This window comes from Pseudophryne corroboree, chromosome 1 (genome assembly GCF_028390025.1).
Source record: "Pseudophryne corroboree isolate aPseCor3 chromosome 1, aPseCor3.hap2, whole genome shotgun sequence".
Classification (NCBI taxonomy): Eukaryota; Metazoa; Chordata; class Amphibia; order Anura; family Myobatrachidae; genus Pseudophryne; species Pseudophryne corroboree.
This window is the reverse complement of record NC_086444.1, coordinates 256,308,976-256,334,000: the sequence shown is the minus strand read 5'-3', so window position 1 is coordinate 256,334,000 and position 25,025 is coordinate 256,308,976. Positions and strand designations below refer to the sequence as shown.

The 25,025-nt window shown below is 41.9% G+C and overlaps 1 protein-coding gene across 5 annotated transcripts in view; it reads right to left on the bottom strand.

The window, feature by feature from the left end:
• The window catches only part of CSNK1G3 (casein kinase 1 gamma 3), a 383,972-nt gene extending 373,154 nt beyond the window's left edge, over positions 1-10,818 (bottom strand). For 2 of the 5 annotated variants that reach the window (XM_063964224.1, XM_063964226.1), the window contains exon 1: positions 10,054-10,818. The gene's annotated coding sequence lies outside the window, so the exon portion shown is untranslated. The remainder of the gene's footprint in view (positions 1-10,053) is intronic. The other 3 variants (XM_063964222.1, XM_063964227.1, XM_063964225.1) reach the window with 3 other exon arrangements.
• Between the last annotated feature and the right edge of the window lie 14,207 nt (positions 10,819-25,025).

Here is a 25,025-nt window from a genome sequence, read left to right as displayed (position 1 = left end):
TGTATTCGCAGGTGCAAGACAGCGCTGCAACAGACGCATTTTACAACAGTCTGGACTCGCACAAAACTGCTCGCAATAGGGCGGTGAGCAAAAATGTGCAACTTCAGGCTGAGAGGGGCAGCAGGATGCCATTGCCAGCGATTCAACGCTTCTGCAACAGCAACTTGCACCCTTTGCAGGTAATTGGATTGCCCCCCACACACACACATATAAAAACATAAATACTTTCAATACTTATTGGGCTTGAGAGGAAATACTTTCCATAAAGTAATGCTGAATATATAGAAAATATTTAAGCCAAAACACATACAAAAAAAAAAAAAAAAAATACATCTGATCTTGTAAACTATGTAGAAGAAGTAAACATTAATGGTCTCGTATATCAGTACAGAATAATTTGTTTATTTTGACAGAATTCCACATCTTATACATCACATATAAAAAAAAAACTCCCTCATTAACGCACAGAAATGTCTCTTGCATGGAAATCGTTATTCTGCAGAAATCCATACAGGGTAAAAGTTCATTCACCACAAGAGTAAGCATTCCTAGATGCAAAGCTCTCCTCTAGATTAATGCTCAGGAACCCTCACTCCTTGATATTAAGTCACTATTGCCTCACAAGTCCATTAGAGAATTTTTTTTTATATAATATAGGATTTTAAATTACCTACCGGTAAATCATTTTCTCAGTCTGTAGAGGATACTGGGGTCCATTTAGTACCATGGGGTATAGACGGGTCCAATAGGAGCCATGGGCACTTTAAGAGTTTGATAGTGTGGGCTGGCTCCTCCCTCTATGCCCCTTCTACCAGACTCAGTCTAGGAAACTGTGCTCGAGCAGACGGACATATTTCGAGAGAAGGCTAGATAAGGATCATGGTGAGATTCCGAACCAACACACACACACACGAGGAAAGCCAAGCTAACCAAACCTGAAACAGGAACAGCAATGGCTGAACCAACATCACTTAACCAAGTAACAGTGCAGGAAGAACGAAGCACTGGGCGGGCGCCCAGTATCCTCTACAGACTATGAGAAAAGGATTTACCGGTAAATAATTAAAATCCTTTTTCCTCTTACGTCCTAGAGCAGGCATGTCCAAGCCTGTCCTAGAGGATACTGGGGTCCATTTAGTACCATGGGGATGTACCAAAGCTCCCAAACCGGGTGGGAGAGTGCCAAGGTTCCTGTAAAACTGATTGGCCTCTGAGGATCTTCAGTTTGGTCAAAGTATCGAACTTGTAGAACTTAGCAAACGTGTTCGAACCTGACCATGTAGCTGCTCGGCAGAGCTGCAAAGCAGAGACACCCCAGGCAGCCTAGTAGAGCGGTCCTGTACAGATTTTGGACATGGCAAACTTGCCGGGGAAAAAGCATGCTGGATAGTAAGTCTGATCCAGCGTGCAATTGTCTGCTTTGAAGCAGGACACCCAATCTTATAGGGATCATAAAGAACAAACAGCGAGTCCATCTTTCTGTGATGAGCGGTTCTTTTCACATACACCTTCAAAGCCCTCACAACATCCAAAGACTTTGAAGTAGCAGAGGTGTCCGTGACAACCGGAACCACAATAGGTTGCTTAATGTGAAATGCAGACAGCACCTTAGTAGGAAATTGTTGACGAGTTCTGAGTTCAGCTCTGTCCTCATGGAAAATTAAATTAAACGTCTGAACCTCAGAGAGAGAAGCCAATTGTTTCTGAAAGAAAATGGACAAGGCCGAAATCTGGACTTGTAGAAAAAGCAGGAAACGTCCTAGATGGAATTCCACTGCAGAAAATGTTCTGCTCTCACACCAAGAGACGTATTTCTTCCAAATACGATGGTAATGCTTAGACGTTACCCCCTTCCTGGCTTGGATCATAGTCGGGATAACTTGTTAGGGATCCCTCTCCTGGCTAGAATCATCCGTTCAACTTCCATGCCGTCAAACGTAGCTGTGGTAAGTCTTGATAGACGAACGGGCCCTGTTGCAGAAGATCCTCGCAAAGAGGAAGAGGCCACGGATCTTCGAGGAGCATCTCTAGAAGGTCCGCATACCAGGCCCTTCTTGGCCAGTCCGTAGCAATTAGAATTGCTTGAACTTTTTCCCTTTTTATTCTCTTTAGAATTCTTGGGATCAGAGGAAGTGGAGGAAACACGTACACCATCTGATAGACCCATGGAGTCGTCAGGGCGTCTACTGCCACTGCCTGTGGGTCTCTCGACCTGGAACAACACCGCTTGAGCTTCTTGTTAAGACGAGAGGCCATCATGTTGATCTGATGACATCCCCATTGACTTGTCAAGCACCTGAACACTTCCGGGTGAAGGCCCCACTCCCCCGGGTGCAGGTCGTGTCTGCTGAGGAAGTCTGCTTCCCAGTTGTCTACTCCTGGAATGAAGACCGCTGACAACGCCACAGCGTTTCTCTCTGCCCAGAGGAGAATTCTTGACACCTCCAACATTGCTGCTCTGCTTTTCGTTCCACCCTGTCCATTTATGTACATTACTGCCTTCACACTGTCCGACTGGACCTGAATGACCTGATCTTGACGAAGATGTGAGGCCTGCAGAAGGGCGTTGTATATGGCCCAGAGTTCCAGAATGTTGATTGGAAGGACGACTTCCTGACTGGACCATCTTCCTTGAAACTGCTCCCCCTGAGTGACTGCTCCCTAACCTCTGAGGCTTGTGTCTGTGGTTAACAGAATCCAAATCTGAATTCCGAACCTCGACGAGGTGAGAAGTTTGTAGCCACCACAGAAGGGAGATCCTGGCTTTTGGCGACAGACGGATCCTCTGGTGCATGTGAAGATGCGATCCGGACCATTTGCCCAACAGATCGAGCGGGAAGGGTCTTGCGTGAAACCTTCCATATTGAAGAGCCTCGTAAGAGGCCACCATTCTCCCACAAGGCGAATGTACAGATGCACCGATATCCGGGTTGGCTTCAGCAAGTTCCGACCTATCGACTGGATCACTAACGCCATTTCCAACGGAAGGAACACCTTCTGCGACTCCGTATCCAGTATCATTTCCAGGAATGGAAGCCTCCATGTTGGCTCTAGGTGAGATTTCGGAAGGTTCAGAATCCACCCATGATCCTGGAGAAGTTTGGTTGAGAGAGCAATGCTGTCCACCAACCTTTCCCTGGACGTTGCTTTTATCAGCAGATCATCCAGGTACAGAATTATGTTCACTCCCTGTTTGCAGAGTAGAAACATCATCTCTGCCATCACCTTGGTGAACACCCTCGGTGCCGTAGAGAGACCAACTGGCAGGTCCTGAAACTGGTAGTGAAAGTCCTGCAGTGCAAATCGTAGGTAAGCCTGATGAGGCGGCCAGATCGGAATGTGAAGGTATGCATCCTTGATATCCAGAGACACTAGGAATTCTTCCCTCTAGACCTGAGATTACCGCTCTCAGATACTCCATCTTAAATTTGAACACTCGCAAGTAAGGGTTCAACGATTTACGGTTCAAAATTGGTCTTACCGAACCATCCTGTTTCGGTACTACAAACAAGTTGGAATAGTACCCCTTGTTTAGCTGATGAGGTGGAACTGGAACAATGACGCGAGTCTGTACCAGTTTTTGGATGGCATGTTGTAACATTATACTTGCCTCTTGTGAAACTGGCAAGCCCGATTTGAAGAATCTGAGGTGTAAGCTCTTGGAACTCCAGTCTGTAACCCCAGGAAATAAGATTTATGACCCAGGGATCCTGGCACAAATTTGACCAGATTTGACTGAAGAATTGTAGGCGAGCTCCCACCTGACAGCCTTCCAGGCATTGCGGTCCACCGTCATGCTGAAGTCTTTGAGGAAGCAGAGCCTGAGCTCTGTTCCTGGTTTGCGTGGTTTACTTCTTGTGCCGCTGGAGGACGTAGAAGCACCTCTGGATTTGACCTTGAACTTGGCCGTCAGAAAGGACTGTAACTTAGAAGCTGAATAAGTCTTCTTGGTAGCGGGGGCTGCGGAGGGAAGATACGTAGAGTTACCCGCAGTAGCTATGGAGATCCATTTGTCTAATTCATCTCCGAACAAGGCCTGTCCTGTGAATGGTAGGCCTTCCACGCCTTTCCTGGAATCCGCTTCAGCAGTCCACTGGCGTAGCCACAAGCCTCTGCATGACGACACTGCCATAGCAATGGTGCGTGCGTTAAGCACGCCTATTTCCTTTGTTGCTTCCACCATAAAGTTTGCAGAGTCCTGTATATGCGCAGGAGTAAGACAACACCCCCCTAGATAAAGAATCTAACCCCTCAATTAGGTTACCTGACCATTTTGAAGTGGCTTTAGTGATCCACGCACATGCAATAGAGGGTCTTTGGGCCACCCCAGCAGCTGTGTACAATGACTTGAGTGTAGTCTCAATTTTACGATCAGCCGTGTCTTTCAGGGAGGCTGCACCAGGAACAGACAATACGATTTTACGTGACAACCTAGAGACTGATGCGTCCACTATCGGTGGATTTTCCCATTCTTTCCTGAGAGCAACCTTTTAGGAATCTGAAACTTCTTATCAGGATTAATCCATGGTTCTTCAAACAGGGTATTCAATTCCTTTGACGCAGGAAGTGACTGAGGATGTCTTCTTTACATTAAAATAAGATTCCTCACACTCCTCTGACACCTTTATCAGGAATATGCAGAACATCTCTGATAGAGGATCTTATAGAGGCTATTCCCTGTGACAGAGCTGCATCCACCTCTAAATCCACCATGTCTGACCTGTTAGAGTCAGACTGCAGGATATGGGCCAGAGATCACTTTTGCAGACAAATGGGAGGGAATGAGACGCTGTCTTGGGGACTGAGTCTCTGTTCATAAACTCATCCACAGTCTGTTTTAAGTATTGCGTCTTTCTCATTGCGGGACAATTTTGTAGAAAGAGTCGAGATCATTCCCTTAAGAGAATTAACCCATTCCGGTTCAGCCCCGCTAGTCTGTGAACTTTGAGTACCCAGTAGTGAGCCCTCTGGTGAGGAAGAACACTCTCCGGTACAAGACACACACTCTTTGCCTGACATAATGTAATGTGACAGCACACACACACACAGGAAAGGTTAAGCACAATTAACCCACAAAGAGCCCTTCAGGGAGAGACAGATGTTTGGAGCCAGCCCCCACCGCACCCTTATCGCTAATGCCAAGCTTAGCGGAATGGTAGACTAAGTACCCTGATAGGGGACTTAATACACTAGTTATCGCTCCCCCCCTGCTAGGACCCCCTGGTACCGCTGAGGTAATGTAGAGTAACACTGGAGGAGCTGCGCGTCCCTTTCGTGTGTGTCCACTGCAGAGGGAAAATGGCGCTGGTGAGCTGCTGGATCCTCTCACTGTGAAGCCCCACCCCTTCAATGGTGCACGGTCTTCCCGCTTTTTTTATACTGGCTGAGGAATCTGCTGCTTAAAATAGAGAAAACCGTTTTAAGGCTGTTGTGCCAGTATAGGTAATGTGTACAGTGTACGGGGACGCATTCCGTCCCATTTAGAAGCCGTGCATCTCCATACCCTCATGCCGCCATAATTGCCGGCGCCCCGCTAGCCTGGACGCCGGCTCAGTACTCACCACTCTTCATTCTTCTAGCTCTGTTAGGGGTGGCAGTGTGCTGCGGGACTGTATGCTCGCCGTGATGGGCTTGCGAATAAGTCCCTAAGGAGCTCAGTGTCCTGTCAGCGGGGAACGGGACCATTAACTCTTCAAGAGGTTGGGCCGTTCCCCCCCACCCCCAAGTTCCACAAGCAGGCAGGCTGGTGCCATCCAGCCCTGCCTGAAGATAAACATATAAAATAAATGCAGAAAACTCATCAGGAGCTTCCTTCAGCGTGACCGGCTCCTCTGGGCACATTTTCTAAACTGAGTCTGGTAGGAGGGACAGAGGGAGGAGCCAGCCCACACTATCAAATTCTTAAAGTGCCCATGGCTCCTAGTGGACCCATCTATACCCCATGGTACTAAATGGACCCCAGTATCCTCTAGGATGTAAGAGAAATAGGTATTGTACGTAAACAATATGTAACATTTATTGAGACCTCACTACACTAAGGTCTCCACATGCCAACTGTACCACACCACCAGTAGCTGCACACAACTGCCAATGGCTTACAATACCAAGCTAATCAAAAAAAAAAAGGGAAAAAAAAAAAAAAGAGAAAATATATATATATATTTTTTTATTTTTTATTTATTTTTTATATTCCCGGCGCTATTCATCTGTTGCCGAATTGAATCGACCCCAGTATGTATTACCGGCGGACAGGACGCCGGCTGTCCATATACGACAGCGGCATCCCTCTACCTATCCTCAGTATGTAGTTCTCTGCATTCTCAGAAGGAACACAGAGGGGGGGGGGAATTCAAATATTATCGCCCCTGATCTCCAGCCTAAAGGTGACGGGAGATCGTAGGGGGCAATATACAATTGATGCCCCTGTCGCACTGATCGCTCCCATTAGTGTCAGATTTAGCCGTGTAAAGCCGCTAAATCCAACTAAACTAATTGGTGCAATCGGGCTGCCGGCGGGAATAACATTTGAAATCCGCCCAGAATGTCTGGTGTACATTTTAATTACATATCTAAAAGAGTCATAGGCGGAATTCAATCATTTTATTGGCCACGCTAATTAAGAGAGCCTGACAGAGCAAGCACCTCCAGAGGTGGCAAAACATATCTATGGTAATGGACGCATAGTGAAAAGTGCCGTTTAGATGCCCATACAGCAGACTTTTGCACCATTTCTACTTGCCACCTCAGAAGACTGCGAGCAGAAACGTGTGCGCCCACACCTATTCGCACCCGAATGGACCAACACTTTAATTGCTCCGTCAGGTGGATCTTAATTATCACAGCCAAGAAAAAACAATTGAATGCCCCACAATAAGTCACCATTCTCCAACTTCTTCGAGGGGATCTTGATCCCATTTACAGTACATTACATAGAGAAAGCAATCCAGTTATTGCACAGAACTTGCCTTAGCAAGTTATCATTATCAAGTTATCATTGCATTAACTGCTCAGCTTACTCGGGAGACATATCATGACCAGGAAATGAGTACAGCGATCCTTAGCTACTGATGGGGAGGACTAGTGAGCCTGAATGAGCTACAGTATATCACTGGATGGAGAGGGAAGAGAACTATATCACCCCGCGAGGCATAACTAACGACTAAATATTATGCTCATGTATTTAACTTGGCACCCCAGCGCCCAGACCACAAGCATAAACCTGGAAGATCATATTGTGCAAAACATGAGCCAATTAACCTACCAGTATATTTTTGTATTCTGGAAGGAAACCCAAACAAGCATGGGGATGATCTACCAACTCCAGACAGTTCCCACCATGGTCTTAACTGAACCCACGACCTCAGTGCTGTGACGCAGCAATGCTAACCATTTAACAAACCATGCTGCTTTAACAAATAAAACAAATTGTACTGTTGCCATTAAAAACAGTTTAAACTGCATTGTAGAATTGTTAAACACATTGGGGTCAATTCTATTCGGCAACTTAAGAATAGCGCCGGGAATTAGCTCCCGACGCTATTCAATTTAGCTCCAGTTAAGTCAGCGATGTCCCGTTCTCGCCGACTAAACAGGTTGAATTGTCGGGAGAACGGGCATTCTCCGACTTAACGCCCCGGCGCGAGGCAGCACTTTTGTCGGGTTTCTTCTCTCTTCCCCCGGGGATGAGAGAAGAATTCCCGACAATTGCGGGTCACTAGCAGCTGAATTGAATAGCGTCGGGAGCTAATTCCCAGCGCTATTCTTAAGTTGCCGAATAGAATTGACCCCATTACATTTTAGACAGCAATGAAGGCAACAACACAGCCGATTCTGCTTTGTACTATTTTAAATGCACTTATTAGTTTATTAAGTGGAAGTACATTGCTGATAAGTGTGAATGAACGCATACGGGGCGATTTTTTTCTCTATGTGCTGCAGCAATGTCTAGCAATACACATTATAATAAGCAATCTTCGCTCAAATTTGTGCGCACCTCTTTAGATTAAGATTAAAAAGTAGTGGTAATATATAACCCTCGTAATATTTCCTGAGACATGACATAAATGAATTGCCCCCATAAAGTTTAAACACCCTCCTTTTGTCCCTTCCCTTTACGAACATCAGTAAATATGTTTTAGCCACAGAACTAGTTATCAACTAACATATGACACCTTGGGGTCAATTCTATTCACCGACAGTTGAATAGCGCCGGGAGTTTGCTCCTGACGCTATTCAATTCAGCTCCAGTTAAGTCGGCGATGGCCCGTTCTCGCCGACTAAACAGATGGAATTGTCGGGAGAACGGGCATACTCCGACTTAACTCCCCGGCGCGAGGCTGATTCCCGACAGAGTCAGCCTCGCGCCGGCCACGCAGCAGCACTTTTGTCGGGTTTCTTCTCTCATCCCCCGGGGATGAGAAAAGAATTCCCGAAAATTGAGGGTCACTCGTCGCTGTATTGAATAGCGCCGAGAGCAAACTCCCGCCGCTATTCAACTGTCAGTGAATTGAATCGACCCCCTTGTCAGAAAACCATAACCAGCAACAAACACAGAACACTGAAAGCTGCTCAGCCAATCCAAGACTAGGATCCATGGTAACTTCAATACTTCAATCCAATGCTTTTAATGAGACTTGTCAGTCAGAAAAGGCCTGGAGAAATGATCAATCATTTGTCGGAATCACTCAACATAATCACAACATGGCAGAATTTGAATTCACAATTAAGTTCAGCCCCTTTGTGTGACATCACACAGTCACTTTACAAAAGCAAACAGGAGGAACAGTGGCGCTTCAGTCAGAACATGAACTACAGTACAAGTTTATGGCAGTTAGCATGCAAATAGCAAAATGCCATCCACATTATTCAGAATGATGTTTAAGGTGTTTTAGTGTTAAATCTACTTGTTTATATTCAGCTATGAGAATATACGGTAATAAATGCAGATATAAATAGAACATTATGAAACACATGCAGCCATATCTTGCCTTCAGGGGTTTCTCAGATTGTAAAATTTTGCTTTGGATCTCTTAATGCGACCTAAACAAAGTCTAGTCACAATAACATAGCTCATTTCTTGAAATGATGGGACTCTCAAAGGAAAGATCATTAACAATTTATTACTTACAAATCAAATTACCCTGTACACAAAAGGGATGGCCAGTAAAGTGCACAGGCATCAGCTGCCTATTGACCACCTGACTAAAACCTCCTAAAAGGGAAAAATCAATAAGAAGAAATGGAGAAACCAGGTACCATCAGGGAAATGTTTCCTTCATATTACCAGAAGTATTGCTTGCTGGGCACAATACTGAATTAGTAATTACGATACAGGATGCTAGAAATGGAGAGGCAGATTCCTCTGTCACCATCTTTCATGGCTGAATTTGTATTCCAAAACAGACTTTCCAGCTGGAAGAAAACTTAATGGACATCAATATTAAGAAGTGGCAGAAGTTGCTGAGCAGTAGTATGAGGCATACCAGTACTCATCATAGCTCACACAACAGCATGGCAATGCCAACCTACCGGTAAACTTCAATACAAAATGCACCTACTGTAAGCACCAGCCAGGCCTGTGGTATAGTGTCCTCCTTACTGACCACACACAGGACCAGCTACTGTATGTGACCTGTGGTAACAACACATCCGGATACACTAGCAGCAGCACAAGAGGAAGGGGGGACAACAAAGAGTGTGATGTCACCATGTACATAGATCCTGGCTAGCACCCAACATCCCCTTCCCATTGTGACGTCACAGGACTCATGAGGTCACAGCCATTCTCAGTGAGGATGCAGGGAACAGACACTGTGACCTGGCAGTGACCCCACAACTCTCACACATTGCCTGGTACACCCCATCCATGGGCACAGCCTGTCTGCAGGGGAGTCAGTCACAACAGGAAGCCGGCCCAGGAGAGTACCCCCCCAGTGGCAGAGCAGGGAGAGCCCCGGCTTCCTGTCTCTCCGTGTGTGACAATGGCGTGGGGGCACCCCCTCCCCCATACACACACCCAGACACAGAGGGGTGAGCAGGAGATCAGTGACCCACCTAGGAGCCAGCGGGTGACAGAGCAGCTCCTGGCTGGGGCAGGGGTATCAAGTACCGGGATCCAGCTGACGCGCCTCCCAACGGCTGTGGCCCCTGCAGTCAGTGCGGATTGGTCGTTGCGCTCCCGGGCGGCTGGTCGGTGGAGGCAGGGCCGGCTGGCTCTCCTATTGCGGTAATGAATGTGATAAAGATGGCCAGAGGAGGAGGAGGAGGGATCTCACACACACACACTGGAGGGAAATGTTCCGTGTCAGAGGGGAACGCGCAGCGGAAGCCGCCCCCCTCACACCGGGCCCGCCTCTTCCGCGGCAGCACAGGGACACAGCAGCCGAGGACGACCCTCGCTCAGGCCCATTCCTCGGACCCCCGGCTGGTCGATCTGGCAGCGACACTGATGGCGAACCTTCCCTTTACCTTACGGCACCACTAGGCGGCGGCAGAGAGTGAGTGAAACGGGAAGCCGAGACCAGCCCACTTCCCAGGGAAGGCTAACCAATCGCATGAGACCGGTTAAGTGGCGTCACTATCCATAGCCAGTTAGAGGACGAGGATGAAAGTGTAGGGGCGTGGCCATCTGGAAGCATGAAATTAATAGAGGAGTATAGGAGCCGTGCAGTGTAGAATAGTTCTCTTCGCGTCTCTAGTACATGGGTGGGGTTTAATTAGATGCCACATCTGGGATTGGTCGAATGGTGCTGTCACTCAAGGGGATTCCCCAGGGAGGGCGGGACTGCTTTAGGCTGCTGGTGCTGCCCAATAGGAGACGAGTTAATCGGTCACCTCATAGAGGATGGCTGAGCGCGTCAATCACTGCGTGTGAGCTCACAGCCCCACACAAGTGTCTGTCTGTGACGGGCAGTGAGAGATGTCGCCTCCACTGTCTCCTGCGCTACGTTGCGCTTCGCACGAGATTATAAGAAAGATACTGGTGTGTCTGCGCTTCCCTATCTTCGTTGTGCTGCTATGTACTGTACTTCACATATCCCACACACCTGTGCTGCTGCTATGTACATAAACCACTATCACATCCCAAACACCTGTGGTGCTGCTATGTACAGTACATAAACCTCCCTTACATATCCCACCCACCTGTTCTGCTGCTATGTACATAAACCTCTATCACATATCCCAAACGCTTCTGGTGCTGCTATGTACACACAGGGCTGCCAAGAAAAATCCTGGGCCCCGGTACAACAATTTACTGGGATCCCCAGCCCCCACTGGAGGGGGTGTGACCACAGCATACTGAGGGCATGGCCACTCCTCTTTGGGGGCGTGTCTAGCACATCAGACGCACCCATTCACAGGAGCATGGCATGCCTCCCAGCCAGGGTAGTTGAGAGCCTGGCTGGGCCCAAGAACTGTTTAGGGGGCATGGCCTAATCAAAGGAGGCATGGACCTGGGCCCCTCTATCAGACCTGGGCCCATATAATTTGTACCCTCCCCCCCCCCCCCCCCCCTCTCTCGGCACCGCTGTGTACATACACCTCTATGGGTATAGGTCGTTGGGTAGACACAACTTATGTCGCCCATGGAAGGTTGACATGCATTAGGTCGACATGTACTAGGTCGACAGGTCAAAAGGTCGACATGGGTTTTTTTGGCTTCGTTTTCTTTGTAAAGTGACGGGGAACCCCAATTAGTGCTCCATGTCCCCTGGCATCGTAGTCCACGTAGATCGTTAAGTATGAAAAAAAAATCCAAAAAATGAAAAAAAAAGTGAAAAACTCACGTCGACCTCTGGACCTGTCGACCTAGTACATGTCGACCTAAGCTATGTCGACCTAACAATCGTGTCCCTACCTCTATCACATATTCCACACACCTGTTCTGCTGCTATGTACAACAAGCCTCCCTCACATATCCCACACACCTGTTCTGCTGCTATGTACATACACCTCTATCACATATCCCAAACACCTGTGGTGCTGCTATGTACAGTACATAAACCTCCCTCACATATCCCACACACCTGTTCTGCTGCTATGTGCAACAAGCCTCCCTTACATATCCCACCCACCTGTTCTTCTGCTATGTACATAAACCTCCCTCACATATCCCACACACCTGTTCTGCTGCTATGTACATAAACCTCTATCACATATCCCACACACCTGTTCTGCTGCTATGTACATAAACCTCTATCACATATCCCAAACACCTGTTGTGCTGCTAAGTATACAAATTTTGAATATAGCTTGGGCGCTACCACCTTAAACAAATATGAACGAAGTTAATTGATGAAAAAAGTCTACGATATTGTCCCAGCAAGATTTCTTTGTTCTTCCACAGGTCCACCTCTCTCCAAATAATCCTCACATCAAAGAACGTCCTGTGTAATTAATGTCCTTACAAAAAAAGGAAAGGTAAAAAGGCACATATAGTGTAGTATTTTAGGTTTTAAAGTTGGTAATTTATTTTAATTCCAAAAGAATATAAAAAGAATAATCTTTTACATAATAGTGAAGGCAATCACTTTAACATTGATAAAAATGGAACCGTACCGTGCCAAGCTCCCAGCATGGAGCAATGAAAAGAGCAACAAATTTTGGAGTTTTCCGGAATTCCTCCTTGCTCCTTCCAAGCTAGACGCCGGCAGCAGGACTAGGTAAGTTCCTTTCCAATTATGGATGCAGGTGAATGGATCAGGAAGCCGCCAACGCGTTTCGAGTTCTTATTAACTCTTCCTCAAGGCAGAATGATCCATACCTGCATGCATCCCCTTTTATACTAGAAGTAACCCGGAAATGAATCCATCATTTCCTTTGCAGTCCATATATCTTAAACAAATAAAAATTCAAATCAAAAATAGCTCATCATACTCATACACTTATGTGTCAAAAATTGATCAGTTATATATCATAAAACTTATATTGTACATCAATATTTAAAATCATATACTGTGAGTACTTCCTGTGGGTCAGAGTTACACCCACAGTGATAACACCTCAAATCACAGAATAGAGTTCCACTCATCCCATGCTGTCCACCCCCACACAGCCTCCATGTCAAAACGCCGCCTCACAAAATAAATACATTCACAATAAGTATTTTTTGTATCGGAACGCTATGCGTTCCACGCTCGCGTACCCGGAAGTTCTATGCGTTCCACCGGTCTTTCCGATGACGCACTTCCGTTACGGTCATAAATAGCGCTCTGCGTTCCACAGTAGCTCCGCCTGTGGACGCATGCGTTCCACAGGTATAAGGGGGATGTCCTGCTATTTCTTATCACAGCGGTGCACTCAGTTTAAAACGATGCATAATACACACTATAAGATACATAAAACTTACATATAATCCACCAACTAATCTAAATTTATAACATCCTTATTTCTTCAATTAAAAAAGATTATTGGTATATACAATAAATAATTAATCCCACTAAAAAATATATATAGATCAAAATGTACCAAAAAAGATTCTTTCTTAAAGGGCTTTTTGTTCAAAATTCTCCCAATGTACTACAATCTAAAGAAACCACTTTATTTCGAATTCCTTGTTAAGTCCATCAGGGATATACATAAATTTAGTGGATGTAGAAGAACCCACATCTCACCAAAAGAAAAGAAATTCCTTTGTTTGGAGCACTCTTTTGAATAATATGTATGAATTTATGAAAAATTTAATTTATTAAAACTTAACTTTTATTATTCCTTACTTGACTAAAAGAAAAAAGGGGGTATGCTATAATTAATGAATCCCCTTATAAACAGTGGTAAAAATCTGTGAGTAAGAGCAATTACAATCGTTTATTATATAATGATGTAATTGTTCAAAAATTGGAAAATGCAATGATAGTAATCTATCAGACTAATCAGATAAGCAGCAGTAGTGATATTTTTTACTCTCGTATGCTCAGAAAATTCATTACCTCTTGGGTATTTAATATCACAAATAAATTCAGACCAATTGTATGTGTCTGGATTTGATCAAGCGGTGTAAATAATGCTAGAAAACTTCTTTGGATCAGCTTCTCCCCACAATTCAATCAACTTGTACACAAAAAGACAGATACTTTCTCATAGAGATAAACAGAAATGCTATCCATAACTGTGTGATGAATAAAGAGTACAAGGTTGCAATTTGACTTCTTTGAACAAGAACCTGACATATATTGTATCACAATTGTATGGAACAGGTGTTGGTGCATAAATAACCACCTATTATTAGGGCCAGATTCCAGTCACAGTGTAGCAAAGTCATGTGAGTTAATCAGCACATAATCACATTGAAAGAAAGGGTCATGCATTACAAATCCTGCACTCTTCAATGATTGTCCGTAATCTGGAAACACATGGCTACACATAGGCAAAAATTTGTATTGTGATATAACAAAAAAGGAGGGGAGAAGGAAAGGGAAAAACAAAATGTAGACACTCTAGTCAACTGATCCCATCTGCTGTCCGACCTCATCCAAGAGCGGAGGAAAGATGAGAGTGGGACCGTCGACTGTGCCGTGGAAATAAGAAAGACAGGCACACTGGCTGAAGACCCCGTCGTGGTGTTAGATGGGCCCTGATGCTAACGAGTCTTGCAGGGTCTAAATGCGCCACTTGGGCCAGAGCCAGAGGCCGAAATGAAAAGAGAAATAATACAAAATGAAGATTACATTTTTGCTCTCAACTGAAGTTATGAGAAATGAAATCAATAAATCTTTTGTTCTTTAGAGCAGGGTTTAAATTTTTACTGCAATTGCCCACATCTAAATTGCTCCTAAATTGATGAAAACTAGTTTCAATATATAACCTTATGAGCACTGGCTAATTAATATCTCAAATATTAGTGTGTCCACCTTTGTTGCACCCTGCTCATTGCCATATCTTTCAATGAGGTATGTACCTATTAAGAAGAATAGAAAACCTGTGTTTGAAAATACCTTACAGGTGAGGGCTGAAGAAAAAAGGATAGTAGGCACTCCAGTTCACTGATCCCATCTGCTGTCTGACCTCATCAAGAGAGCGGAGGACAGATGAGAGTAGGATCGTGGGCTGTGCCGTGAAAAAGGAAAAAACCGGATGGCACTTGAGAAGCCGTATGTGGTGTTAGGCGGACCCTGATGCTAAATAGCCTTACAGGGTCCGGATGCGCCACCGGAGACCAAATGTCCGTCCGTGAAAGAAAAGAGGGGGAAGAGAGAGGATATGGGGAGTACCGGATTGTTGTATCTGGAGCGCAACTCGCTATAAGTCACTGCTCTGGCAGCGGTACGTTGATCCAAGCCGCTCGATCGTTTGGAGCTGCTGCTGCTGATCACGTCTCCCCCGCTGCTAGCCGCGGTCAGTTGATCCAAGCCGCTCGATTGCTAAAAACTGCTGCTGCTGATCACGGCTCCCCCTGCAGTGAGGAGACCGTGCATTGGGCCGTAATTAGGACGTACGTTTCACCACCTGGGCTTGCTCACCTAGCAGCCTATAGTGGTGTTCAAATGGTATCCTTAAAAAGAGATCATTAGCCAATAGCTTCCCTGGGATCTTAAGGGTCCAATTGTAACATGAATGAATCCAGCTGTTCTATCCCTTAAAATAGTGCATATCCTACACAGCTATAAAAACACATAGAATAGCAGATCATCATCTCAAAAATGGATGTAGGATTTCTATTATATACAAGGATAGTTCGTACAGAACAACATTAGTAGATCATGATGATATCATGGTGATTAAAATAACATTTCATAGATTATGTATATAATTAGATCTTATACATCAAAGGGTTGTGAAGTGAGTGAGCAGAGTTAATTAATCAGGCAAATAGTATAAGCCTGATTATCCGACAACAAGGGGCGGAAATCCGGACTGAATCACCAATAAAAAACAAATTTATTATTAATCAGAATAAATAATAAAGATGAGCAATTATTTAAATGAGATTAAAAATAATAAAATTAAATTAATGTATTAAATATCAATTAATTAATAATTAGTGATTCAACACTCTAATAAATGAAATAAATTTATAGAGATTATATGAATTTTAGAGATGAGGGGAGTGATGAGAATATTAAAATAATGATTTCTTACTAGTGGTAATGATAATAAAAGCAGTATTATGAGTGTATAACAATGTTAAACATTATTTCAAATAATAAGAATAAATGAAATAACGCTTTATTAAGAAAGAAAAAAGTACCTATGACATGCATGATTGCAAAAACCTAAAAAAAAAGGGGGGGGGGAAAGGGGGAGGGGGTACCTACCTAATATTATGACTATAAAGAACAGACTAGTGCATGAGTGTATAGTGAAAACTGGAAACAAATTATGTGTGAGTATGAAAAAAAGGAGGGCGCGTGTGTGAAAAATATTAAAGAGTGAAAGAATTATAGTGTATCATGAGTGCTAAATGTCAGTTTGGGATGTGTAAAAAAGGTGTAAAGTGGTATGACTACGTAGTGAAAGGTTTGAATCATGTGTGTAAATCTACTACTTGCTAACCAAGTAGCATGATTAATGCCAAGCAAGTGTAGCCAGGTGGATAAGAGTATATATATATATGAGTAAAGTGATTAAAGTGCCTCACAGCAAGCACGTGCATACGTGAAAAAAAGTCAAATCTAAACAGGTGAATGTACTGGAAATAGTTGTGTTAAAATGTGCTAGAATCTATGAGAAAAATATATATATATATATAATAAAATCAAAACAAAGAGAAAGAAAACTGATGGGAAAAGAAAAAGAAAGAGAAAGAAAAAAGGAAAAAAAGGGGGAAGGAGGGGTGGGTGAATGAGATTATGATGCAATGATGATTATACGCACTTGAACTGAATTAGTTATAGTATTATAAGTATAGTATATGGATAGTGACTGGGGATACCTTTGTAAGTCTAGGAGGAGTGTCTCCACTCCACATAGGTATGATCATAAGAACACAGTGTAATTTATGTGTTCATTAAGACCTGATGGAGCTAGGCTTCCCAGTAGATAGGTCCACTGACTCTCCTTTTTGAGTAATTCCTGCATTGCATCACCCCCTCTAATTCCAAGTTTCACTTTTTCCAAACCAAAGGCTTGCATTCGATGAGTGTTGTCATTATGATGAAGATAAAAGTGTCTGGCCACCGTTGTTATTTGTCGGAAATTCTGCATGTCTCTATTCACATTCCGAATCGTTCCTGCATGTTCCAATATCCGCTGTTTGAACATCCGTGTGGTTATTCCCACATATCTTTTGCCACATAGGCATTGTAAACAGTACACCACATTTGTTGTTTTGCAGTTAAAGTAATCAAAAATCCTATGTTGATTACCAAATTTATCTGTAATCTCTTGTATTTTTTATAACGTGCCATACAAGTAATGTAATCTACTTGGTGGAATGCGAATGTGGACTAATCTACATAGGACGAACATCAAGAGCACTGAAGACACGTATGGGGGAACATGTCAGGAATATTGGCAAAGGATTGGAAACGCACAATCTTTCCAATCACTTCAAAATCAAACACAAGTGTAAAGTAAATGGAATAAAACTTTTTTTGGGAATACAGCATGTAAAAATAAATTGGAAAGATAGGGACTCCGAAAGTATGCTAGCTAGGGCAGAGATGAAGTGGATACACAATTGAAAGACCATTGTCCCTGATGGACTTAACAAGGAATTCGAAATAAAGTGGTTTCTTTAGATTGTAGTACATTGGGAGAATTTTGAACACAAAGCCCTTTAAGAAAGAATCTTTTTTGGTACATTTTGATCTATATATATTTTTTAGTGGGATTAATTATTTATTGTATATACCAATAATCTTTTTTAATTGAAGAAATAAGGATGTTATAAATTTAGATTAGTTGGTGGATTATATGTAAGTTTTATGTATCTTATAGTGTGTATTATGCATCGTTTTAAACTGAGTGCACTGCTGTGATAAGAAATAGCAGGACATCCCCCTTATACCTGTGGAACGCATGCGTCCACAGGCGGAGCTACTGTGGAACGCAGAGCGCTATTTATGACCGTAACGGAAGTGCGTCATCGGAAAGACCGGTGGAACGCATAGAACTTCCGGGTACGCGAGCGTGGAACGCATAGCGTTCCGATACAAAAAATACTTATTGTGAATGTATTTATTTTGTGAGGCGGCGTTTTGACATGGAGGCTGTGTGGGGGTGGACAGCATGGGATGAGTGGAACTCTATTCTGTGATTTGAGGTGTTATCACTGTGGGTGTAACTCTGACCCACAGGAAGTACTCACAGTATATGATTTTAAATATTGATGTACAATATAAGTTTTATGATATATAACTGATCAATTTTTGACACATAAGTGTATGAGTATGATGAGCTATTTTTGATTTGAATTTTTATTTGTTTAAGATATATGGATTGCAAAGGAAATTATGGATTCATTTCCGGGTTACTTCTAGTATAAAAGGGGATGCATGCAGGTATGGATCATTCTGCCCTGAGGAAGAGTTAATAAGAACTCGAAACGCGTTGGCGGCTTCCTGATCCATTCACCTGCATCCATAATTGGAAAGGAACTTACCTAGTCCTGCTGCCGGCGTCTAGCTTGGAAGGAGTAAGGAGGAATTCCGGAAAACTCCAAAATTTGTTGCTCTTTTCATTGCTCCATGCTGGGAGCTTGGCACGGTACGGTTCCATTTTTATCAATGTTAAAGTGATTGCCTTCACTTTTATGTAAAAGATTATTCTTTTTATATTCTTTTGGAATTAAAATAAATTACCAACTTTAAAACCTAAAATACTACACTATATGTGCCTTTTTACCTTTCCTTTTTTTGTAAGGACATTAATTACACAAGACGTTCTTTGATGTGAGGATTATTTGGAGAGAGGTGGACCTGTGGAAGAACAAAGAAATCTTGCTGGGACAATATCGTAGACTTTTTTCATCAATTAACTTCGTTCATATTTGTTTAAGGTGGTAGCGCCCAAGCTATATTCAAAATTTGTATACTTAGATTATTCATTATTGGTGATTGGGAATCACCTGAATATATCTCGGCAGCTTTTAATCCACTAAGCGCTATTGTCTGATCCATATCTTCATATTCTGACTATTATTTTTCCCAATTTTGGAACAGACATAAGCTGCTTTTCTTCTGAAAAAATAAATTTTGTGGAAAAATGTTTGCACATTTAGAAAATATAGAAAAAGCTTTTAAAGATGCCTTTTACTTACAGACCCAGGCTGAACAAATGGAAATTTCAGATGAAAGTCTTGATACAGCCATGGATAAATTAGGTTCATGGCTCTTGAAAGAGAATAAATTGTGGTGGGAGGTAGCCACATTAGAAAAGTATCTATCAGACCAAATTATACCCAAAGGTTTAAGGATTATGAAATCCCCCTCATTTAGTGATGGAAGCGAACACTTCCAGAAAGAATGGGAGGTGATTATTAATACTTGCTCATTTTCTCTTATTCACTTGATATTAAAGGAATGAAAAGATAAATTGAAGGAAATAAATGAGAGAATTAAGAATTTACAAATTTTGGTAAAACCATTCCAAGAATTAGCCGAATTTGTAATAGCAGAAAAAGAAATTGAGTTGAAGATAAAGAAGAACACTAAAGAATTAATTGACAAAAAACAAAAAAAGTTATTAAGGGACCATAAATATTATAAGGATGAAAAATTAAGGGAATCTGCATCAAAGAAATTGAAAAGCAAAATTAAACTTTCATTAGATATTGAAAATATTACAGATAGTGAAAGCGATGATAATTCATTAGATAATATTCCCTTGAAACCAAATAAACCATATAGACAAAATTATAGAGAAGATAAAATTCCTATGAAAAGAAAAACTATTAACTCACCTATCATGAAGTATGGGGACAACAATGATCAAAGGGAGAGGGGGGAGATGAGAACCCAGCAATCTAGAAGAAATCGTCCATATAATAACGAGGAATGGATATTTCCACGTAAATTCAATAGACGTAGAGACTCTTTCAGAAATGAAGGTTACAGAATGAATGAATATCGGTCTCATAGAGGTAACAAATTTACCCCACAGAGGAATTGGATATCCAGAAGATATGAACCATTGGAAGATTATAATCAATACAACCCTAGACCTTTTTTGGGGAGAGAATGGAGACCATTCCCGAAAAAATGGTAACCTATTTTCGGTCTTCTAAAACAGGATGGACATATAGAGGTACTAGAGGGGGGAGGAAACAATCTAAAAAACCCCAAAAAAAGAAAAAACCACAAGATTTAATTCCATCGAAGAAATGTAAGATCTTTAATATCAGTGAAAAAACCTTGACTGAATCAGAACAACAACTATTGAAGAAGGGATTGAAATTCGCCCCGACCTCAAATACAGATTCATTCAAATTATTTGTAGACACAGAAAAATTCGTCAGAAAGGTTACCTTAAAAAAGTTCTTTAAGATGAAAGAGAAAGAAAACGAAACACCAGGACAAGAGAATATTCAAGAGAAGGAGAAATCTTTGTTTCGAAAAAAATCCTCATTCTATCCCGCACAAGTGAAAGGAAATTTTATTAATGTGTTCAGTTAATTGGTGGAGGAAGATTTTAAGAATTTAAAATCAAAATCAAAGTCAAATTACCATAAGAATAATTTAACGAAGAAGGAGAAGCAATCATTGAAAAATTTATCAAAAAATAATGAGATAGTTATTAAGCCCTGTGATAAGGGGGGAGGGGTTGCTATTATGAGTAAAGATTATTATATAGGAGAAATTCATCGTCAATTAAAGGATGAAAAAACGTATAAAAAACTTAAAACTGACCCCACAAATCGCATTAAAACAGATTTTCATGAATATTTAACGAAACATCTAGAAAATGGGGCCATTACAAAACAAGAATTTGAATTTCTTTTGATTGAGCATCCCAAGACCCCAAGTATCTATATTCTACCGAAGGTGCATAAAAGTACATCAGCACCCCCGGGAAGACCAATAATAGCAGGGGTGGGTAGTCTTACCAGTAATTTATCGGAAATGATTGATTTCTTCCTACAACCGTTAGTAATAAAGAACAAATCTTATATCCAAGACACGACAGACATCATAAATAAATTGGAAAATATAGAAGTTACGGATCATACACTTATAGGAACTGCGGATGTAACATCTTTATATACCGTCATAGAGCATGAGAAGGGGACTGAGGCAGTTGAATGGTTCTTGCATCAGTCGACCATCCCTGAGAAAACAAGAAATTTTATCATTGAAGGGATAAAATTCATATTAAGAAATAATTACTTCTTCTTTGAGGGAGACTATTATATACAATTGATGGGCACAGCCATGGGGACCAAGTTTGCGCCTAGCTACGCCAACCTCTTCATGGCATATTGGGAGAACACCCATGTTTGGGGAAATGCGGCTATGGCGTCGAACTTGGTCCTCTGGCAAAGATTCATCGACGATGTTATATTTTTATGGGAAGGCACAGAAGATGACCTTTTGAATCTATGTAAGGATTTAAATAGGACAGATGTCGGTATTAATTTTACCTTTGACATAAATAAAACCAGTGTCAATTTTCTTGATATAACCATCTATAAAGAAAACAACAAATTGAACACAAAGGGATATGTGAAACCAACAGACTCTCAGCAATATCTAAGTAAAGAAAGTCAACATCACCCTAATTGGATCAAAGGCATACCGAAAAGCCAACTCATACGCATAAAAAGAAATTGTAATGATCCAGAGGAATATGTTGAACAAAGTGAAGCCATGTTGAATAATTTTAGATCACAAGGATATACGGAAAAACAATTAATTAAAGCTAAGGAGGAAGTGAAAGGAATGAATAGAAAGGATTTGTTACAAAAAAAGAAATCGAATTCTAAGGAAAAAGATAAATTCAATCTAGCCTTTGTCACCACCTTTGGAGCAGATTATAAGAAAGTGGAAACTATTATCAAAAAACATTGGTGTATCCTTAAAAAGGACCCCATATTAAATGGACTAATTCCAGATACACCAAAATTTATTTACAGAAGAGCCAACAATCTGAAATCAAATCTAGTAAGGAGCTCGTTACCCATTCAATCAATGAACCCAATTAGATCTGAAGGTTTCTATAGATGTGGTAGTTGCACCATGTGTAAATTAGTCCCGGGAAATAATCTAAAAATTTCAAGCTTTTGCATAAAAAATAAGGAATATAGGATCCGTAATTTTATAACGTGCCATACAAGTAATGTAATCTACTTGGTGGAATGCGAATGTGGACTAATCTACATAGGACGAACATCAAGAGCACTGAAGACACGTATGGGGGAACATGTCAGGAATATTGGCAAAGGATTGGAAACGCACAATCTTTCCAATCACTTCAAAATCAAACACAAGTGTAAAGTAAATGGAATAAAACGTTTTTTGGGAATACAGCATGTAAAAATAAATTGGAAAGATAGGGACACCAAAAGTATGCTAGCTAGGGCAGAGATGAAGTGGATACACAATTTAAAGACCATTGTCCCTGATGGACTTAACAAGGAATTCGAAATAAAGTGGTTTCTTTAGATTGTAGTACATTGGGAGAATTTTGAACACAAAGCCCTTTAAGAAAGAATCTTTTTTGGTACATTTTGATCTATATATATTTTTTAGTGGGATTAATTATTTATTGTATATACCAATAATCTTTTTTAATTGAAGAAATAAGGATGTTATAAATTTAGATTAGTTGGTGGATTATATGTAAGTTTTATGTATTTTATAGTGTGTATTATGCATCGTTTTAAACTGAGTGCACCGCTGTGATAAGAAATAGCAGGACATCCCCCTTATACCTGTGGAACGCATGCGTCCACAGGCGGAGCTACTGTGGAACGCAGAGCGCTATTTATGACCGTAACGGAAGTGCGTCATCGGAAAGACCAGTGGAACGCATAGAACTTCCGGGTACGCGAGCGTGGAACGCATAGCGTTCCGATACAAAAAATACTTATTGTGGATGTATTTATTTTGTGAGGCGGCGTTTTGACATGGAGGCTGTGTGGGGGTGGACAGCATGGGATGAGTGGAACTCTATTCTGTGATTTGAGGTGTTATCACTGTGGGTATAACTCTGACCCACAGGAAGTACTCACAGTATATGATTTTAAATATTGATGTACAATATAAGTTTTATGATATATAACTGATCAATTTTTGACACATAAGTGTATGAGTATGATGAGCTATTTTTGATTAGAATTTTTATTTGTTTAAGATATATGGATTGCAAAGGAAATTATGGATTCATTTCCGGGTTACTTCTAGTATAAAAGGGGATGCATGCAGGTATGGATCATTCTGCCCTGAGGAAGAGTTAATAAGAACTCGAAACGCGTTGGCAGCTTCCTGATCCATTCACCTGCATCCATAATTGGAAAGGAACTTACCTAGTCCTGCTGCCGGCGTCTAGCTTGGAAGGAGTAAGGAGGAATTCCGGAAAACTCCAAAATTTGTTGCTCTTTTCATTGCTCCATGCTGGGAGCTTGGCACGGTACGGTTCCATTTTTATCAATGTTAAAGTGATTGCCTTCACTTTTATGTAAAAGATTATTCTTTTTATATTCTTTTGGAATTAAAATAAATTACCAACTTTAAAACCTAAAATACTACACTATATGTGCCTTTTTACCTTTCCTTTTTTTTGTAAGGACATTAATTACACAAGACGTTCTTTGATGTGAGGATTATTTGGAGAGAGGTGGACCTGTGGAAGAACAAAGAAATCTTGCTGGGACAATATCGTAGACTTTTTTCATCAATTAACTTCGTTCATATTTGTTTAAGGTGGTAGCGCCCAAGCTATATTCAAAATTTGTATACTTAGATTATTCATTATTGGTGATTGGGAATCACCTGAATATATCTGGGCAGCTTTTAATCCACTAAGCGCTATTGTCTGATCCATATCTTCATATTCTGACTGTTGTGCTGCTATGTACAGTACATAAACCTCCCTCACATATCCCACACACCTATTCTGCTGCTATGTAGAACAAGCCTCCCTCACATATCAAACACACCTGTTCTGCTGCTATGTACATACACCTCTATAACATATTCCGCACACCTGTGCTGCTGCTATGTACAACACACCTCCCTCACATATCCCACACACCTGTTTTGCTGCTATGTACATAAAGCTCTATCACATATCCCAAACACCTGTGGTGCTGCTATGTACAGTACATAAACCTCCCCCACATATCCCACACACCTGTTCTGCTGCTATGTCCATACACCTTTATTACATATTCCACACACCTGTGCTGCTGCTATGTACAACACACCTCACTCACATATCCCACACACCTGTTCTGCTGCTATATACAACAAGCCTCCCTCACATATCCCACACACCTGTTCTACTGATATGTACATAAATCTCTATCACATATCCCAAACACCTGTTGTGCTGCTATGTACAGTACATAAATCTCCCTCACATATCCCACACACCTGTTCTGCTGCTATGTACAACAAGCCTCCCTTACATATCCCACACACATGTTCTGTGGCTATGTACATACACCACTATCACATATTCCACACATCTGTGCTGCTGCTATGTACAACATGCCTCACTCACATATCCCACACACCTGTTCTGATGCTATGTACAACAAGCCTCCCTCACATATCCCACACACCTGTTCTGCTGCTATGTACATACATCTCTGTCACATATCCCACACACCTGTTCTGCTGCTATGTACATACACTCCTATCACATATCCCACACACCTCTGCTGCTGCTTTGTACAACACACCTCACTCACATATCCCACACACCTGTTCTGCTGCTATGTACAACAAGCCTCCCTCACATATCCCACACACCTGTTCTGCTACTATGTTGTACATACACCTCTATCACATATTCCACACACCTGTGCTGCTGCTATGTACAACACGCCTCCCTCACATATCCAACCCATTTGTGCTACTATGTACAACACACCTCCCTCACATATCCCATACACCTGTTCTTCTGCTATGTACATAAACCTCTAT